This window comes from Tetrao urogallus (assembly GCF_951394365.1).
Source record: "Tetrao urogallus genome assembly, chromosome: 6".
Classification (NCBI taxonomy): Eukaryota; Metazoa; Chordata; class Aves; order Galliformes; family Phasianidae; genus Tetrao; species Tetrao urogallus.
Window position 1 is genome coordinate 15046945 of NC_136819.1, and position 6000 is coordinate 15052944.

Sequence of the window (6000 nt, forward strand, 5' to 3'; positions counted from 1 at the left end):
CACCTCTTGAATGGATATTACATGTAAAACCAACATTTCAAAAAATTGCTTTCCCAGAGAAAATTCTTCCAGAAATCATGAATCAGGAAAACATGAACAGAACAGCCCACCCAGGGCCTATAGTGTTAAGGCTGTAAAAAAGATAGGATGTAGTTTTGCTGTGTAACTTGGTTTGGCTGAATCTCACGTACATTAGAGAAAAGAGGAAGAACACCCCAGAACCAAGAACTGTGTCGAATAGAGGTAAATACCACAGAGCAATTATTGCACCCTTACCTCTGCTCAGAGTTAGTACTTCTGAGTTTGAAAAGCCACACATTGAAGCTAACGCATATATAAAGGGAAATGGAGTAAACAACACTTTCTCCTCTCTCCTTCAGCATCCCTGTCTTTGAGGTTATGGGAGAGTGTATCCCAGAAATGTTAAGTCTATTTCCAGGATTTCCCCTCCAAATTTATATCATCCCTTCTGCAGGGATTAAACTCCATCTTCAAGTCATTTATGTTTCTAATAGCCCTTTATAAAACCAGTAACAAATCTGCTCATCTCAAGGTCATGACCATTGTACCATTGTCTGATATTTTGCCTACTTCAGTTTCCAATTTGCAAAATTCTTCTTTGCCTTGTTCTTCTCCTCTCTTCAGACTCCAACCTTTTATGCATATACAATAAAACATCATAACAAGCTTTCGAATATTTGACAATATGCTACTCTCTTTTAACTCATTTTAATAAATTACTTCAAATTCCTTAATCCTTCTCAGCAACAGAGGCTCAAGAGAGAATACAGATATTCTATGGAAAAAGGGAGAGACGGGGTAGGTCAGATGAGTGAAGGTTTAAGTGAGAGTGGGAAGAGAAATTAAGCCATCCATACTTAAATTCATATATCTATGAAAGAAAAGAAAAGCTGTGGAAAAAAGGTCACTGCGATGATGTTTCAGTATGGCAAAGAGTTATGTGCAATCTGTATATTTCTGTTGGAAACGTAAGAGCTTCTTTCCTGGTTGTCAGATGTTCAAGACTCCCAGTGGGAATACCCAGAGACTTGGTAATATTCTAAGCAGTGTATTTTTCCTTCATAATTAAGGTCATTGTATTTTTTTGTTGACTGCTTAACATCTCTTTGATTTTGTCTGTCCAATGCCCCCCTGCTCAGGTAAGCCACCTAAAGTTTAGCCAAATTAACACCACTTCCCTGTTTTTGAATGAAATCTGCAGGCTACCTCTTATCATACTGAAATTTAACTTTTTAAGATTATGTCCAATTCTGTGCTCTCCTTAGCACTGCAGAATTGGGAATTTCACATGTGGAATTAACCCATTAATTTCATACTGCCATAGGGTAGTAGTTGGTCCAGCAGATTTTATGACTCTTACATTTTTGGAGTGATTCTTTCTCTATAGTTAAATAGATGATAGGATCCTGACTCTTAGGTAAACAAAGAGAGAGAAATCCTTTGAGCAAAATTTTTGTCTGCTTGGTACTCAGGATTTTACTGTTTTATTTTCCCCATCTCAGAGCCGCTCCCTTTGTAGACTTGCAAGTCCTGCTCTGTGCTGGAGCTGTGACAGCTCTAAAACAAACTGAGATTGGTTTAGAGGATGGGACAAATTAGGTTAATGGTATGATATTTGGAAAAAATAGTTTTGAACGAAATGTGTGATTGTTTAATGAGAAATAAGCACCTCAGTTTTCTATCGCTGGCTAATCTATCACTATTAAGCCGTTGATGTAACTGGCTTTCAAAGTCTGAAATAGCTCCTGTGACAACTCACATTTAGCTGTAAACCAAATTATCTTGAATATAGGGAAGCAAAGCTGCAAACATATAAAACAAAGGACACCTGGCCATTCCAGTGGTGTAACATTTTTGTCAGGAGCCTTATACCAGACTTTTAAGTACCCTGGCCAAAAAAAAAGACATGATTTATGGTGCCTTGACCCTGAGAGCTGTCACGTAAATAGTGACTATGATGCAAACCATATGCTGTCCATCTTAACTACTTAGGAGATGGGGCAGGCTTCCCTGGGGGAGAAGGCAACCTCACTAACCTACAATTGATCACGTTCCTCCACTTCTTCTTTTCTAGAGCACGTGCTTGATGGCTTTTTGTATAACATCTGATCAGTGACCATACTTTTATTCATCTCCAGCCCTCCTGCTCTGAAATGATTACTGAGGGAGTAGCCAAGGATTTCTTCCTGGTAGAAATCTCTAACAGTGAGTTCTATGTTCATCTTAACTGATGCTCCTCAAGTCTTTTCAAGTCCTTCTGTATCAGAGGGATTTCTAGTCTAGATCTGATGCTGCAAAACAGAGTCCTAGCCTTGCATGTCCATCTCATAATGGGGATCCATCTGATGATGGGGTCCTATTGCTATCAACATGGGTTGATAGTGATAGACAAGGGGGAATATTTTAAACTCAGACAGGGGAGATTTAGATGTTAGGAGGGAGCTTTTTTCACAGGGGGTGATGTTGTACAGAAACAGGTTGCCCCAGGAGGTTGTGGATGCCCCATCCCTGGAGGCATTCAAGGCCAGCCTGGATGTGGCTCTGGGCAGCCTGGTCTGGTGGTTGGCGACCCTGCACACAGCAGGGGGTTGAAACTAGATGATCATTGTGGTCCTTTTCAACCCAGGCCATTCTATGATTCTATGAACATTGCTGTACCCTCTATGGACAGCAGAAATGTGATCTTAAAAATTAAGGAAATACCTGCCAGGAAAAAAAAAAAACTCTAGGGATATTCACTGCTGAGAGAAATCTTGTGCATGCAGCTCAGTAAATTCTCTCTGATTCCTCTCCAGTGTATGGAAAAAAAACTAAGATATGCAGGATAGAAAGGCTAAGGGTATATCTTCATGAGGAAGTGGGACGTAGATAGAAGAATGAGGGGGAGTGGACATGCTAGTGCTGACCACAATAAACCTCCACTTCCATTGCTAGTTCAAATGTCTGATGAGGACATTCTGAGCAATCAATATCAGCCCATTTGGTTGCCTCAGCTATGCTTCATCCATCCAGTCAGTCAAAGCAGAATCTTTAGCATAGATTTGAAGAAGTTTATGTATAAACAGGTAACATTGTCCCAACAAAGGAAATATCCTTGTCTGAATAGAGATATGCAAATATGCAATCCATTGTTTCATTACTGTGGAAATTTTATCTGACTATTCCCTGTATTAATCTATGACCTAATCTTCCCTTCTGCCCCTAAAAGGAACTGATTAACACTCATCAATGCGCATTTAGTTTTGTATAACATACAAAGATAATGTTTGCTTAAGCTGTACTTAATCAGGTTGTTTTTAATCTAAGAAAGAAATGAAGAAAATAAGTGTTCTTCTGAAACTGTGGCTGAAGGAACAACATCTGTTACCCAGACAAAGGGTTAATAGTATTGTTCTCTAAGTCCAACAGTTTAACAATACCCTTCTTTGTTATTATCCAGAATTCACTGGAGTATCTAATGCATAAAGAATGGCTTCATTTTCCTGGATCTTATAATATTGACTGTCCCTGTTATTGCACTCAAAAGGTTTTTTGAAGATTGGTCGACAGGTAGAGGTCAAAAGCAGGCTGAAAGAACTCAGTAGGTAGGAACTGTATTTAAAAGGGACTGTACTTAAAAAAAAAAAAAAGCTTTGATCAAGTTACATTTCATCTTTATAAAGTAGTATGAAGTACAGTAGAAAGATCCTCAGCATCCTGACAAGATTGACAAAGAATTCTAGCAAGTGTAAGCTTGCTATGAAAGTTGGGATTGGGTAGCTCTATGGGACTAAGAGATGGCATCAGTGACCGCTGTCAGAAATCAAACTAATAATTAACTTGACATTTGCTAACAGTACAACTGAGCTCTAGTTCCCAAAAGTTATGGAAAATTTCCATGATCATGAAGATATTTGCATTTTTATGCAGTCTTTCTAATCTTCAGTTAGAGTCTGTAATCTCAAAACAGACCCCTCTCATGACTTGTGTTTACTGCTGTATCACTGAATGTAGGTGCAGGTTAGACCGTGAGCTTTGTGCATAAAAGGGGTTATGAAGCATGTCTTTTCTCTGGGGAACATGCAGAATAATTTACACATTATATGGAAAATAATGGCAGGAGTAAGAATGGAAGGTCAAATTTGGGGTCTACTCCTGATGGTGTCCCTGTCAATGTCAGACTACGGTCATTTGGTTTGAAGGTTGAGAAATACTTCATGCTATGCAAGTCAGATTGGAGCTTTGCCAAGTATCTTTAAATGATTACTGAGTTTTACTAGATACCAAAACTTATAAATCAATAAAATATGAGGAGTATGTTCTGTCTGATATGGGCACTTGACATGAGGGTACTAAAACTAGGATTTGAGCCAACAGAGTGTAATACAAGGAGAGCTGTATCTCTAATAGGCTGAGCTGCTTTTGTAGCATATTGGTTTGTGGGGAACCTAAGGGTCATAATTCACTAATATGGCTAAATGACTAAAATTAAGTAGTATAAACTCAGGGTGATGTTCAAGATATTCAAGTTTTGACCTCACTTAGGCAGGTTAAAACTGGAAGGGGATTATAGGAATCGAAATGTAATTTAATAAGCCATAATAACCATAAAGTCTGTATTTATGTAAAATCATATTGAACTTGAGAAGCCTCCTTGAGGTCTGCAGCTGTAAACTGCTGCCTACGACCTGAAATCTAGGAGTTTCTTTCATGCTTGAACATTATTAATAGACTTAAAATATGTTATCTTCTGTTTCATTATATATTTTTTTCAGACTGTCCCTTCCTAAACTCTGTCAAGCAAACTTGTGCTTCAGCTCTTCTTAGACACTTGGCTCATATAAACCTAGTAGCAGATGGAGCAAGAATCTACATGTTATTGTACATCAGACTCCACAAAATTTGTGTCCAGTGTTGGTTGTATGCCAGCCTTCGATTATGCAGGGTAGGTCAAGCAGTAGTTTGTATTTTCTCATTAAATGAGTTTAAACCAGTGTTCCCATGCAACCAAGCTGCTGACTACCTTCATGAAGAATGTAAGTACTTAGAAATAAGCTTAGTGACTTTAGGAAGAAGCAATCATCTAGGGAAGGACAAGGTGTGGTGTGGGAGAGAAAAGAGGCTGAGATCTACCAGTCAACGTGTCAGTGAGCAGACTATTATGTTTTGTTTGGTACTTGGGAGTCTGTATCACTGTTTCTGGAGGTATTTTGTTAGCTATGCTCATTGTCTTTTCTAGAGATAAATTTGTTTTGATGACAGTTATGTGTAACAGATACTGCTATCCTGACAATGCTGAAAACATCTTTCTTAGAAGAGGGATTTAACACAGTTGTTAGACATTTTTAGTGATTCGCTGATGAAATTGATTTTTCTATGCCTAACCCAAGAGACTTTGGTTACTACTCTTCTAAACACTTAGCCCTCTCATCTCCTACTGTCCTTTTCTGCTGTTAGCAGAACAAGATGACTTGCATATATCCATCTAGCACACTTTTCCATTCACAGCCCTACAAATCTGATCACATATATTAAACACTACAGCTCTGATTGCCAGAGTTAAACTGTCACTGTAAAGTATATCAGGAGGAAGACTAAACAAACTGAAAAGTTTCAGTTTACTTGGAATTGTTTGGAGAAAGTTACTAAAATGTTTTGTTTTTTTTTTTTAAAGTGTGAGCAGACTATGTACCAATCTCAACTGCCTATAACAGGAAAAGTTTTTGCTTTCCTCTTTGTATACAAACCATTAATCCAGAAAACAATGCCTCAATTCTTAACATCTCTCCCTCTTCTCAAGTTGCTTATCGCCATTTTCTCTTCGTTAACTCCTCTACCTCCACAAGTGCAGTACTCCTGGGGCTACACAACCTCTTCTGTGACCATGGGCTGCCAGGACACATGCTGTTGCTGAATTTGCATCATAGGCACAAAGTGTGGGAAAAATGAGTAAAGAAATGAAGATAAATGATGGGAGAGGTAATTCAAAAGGAACTGAAC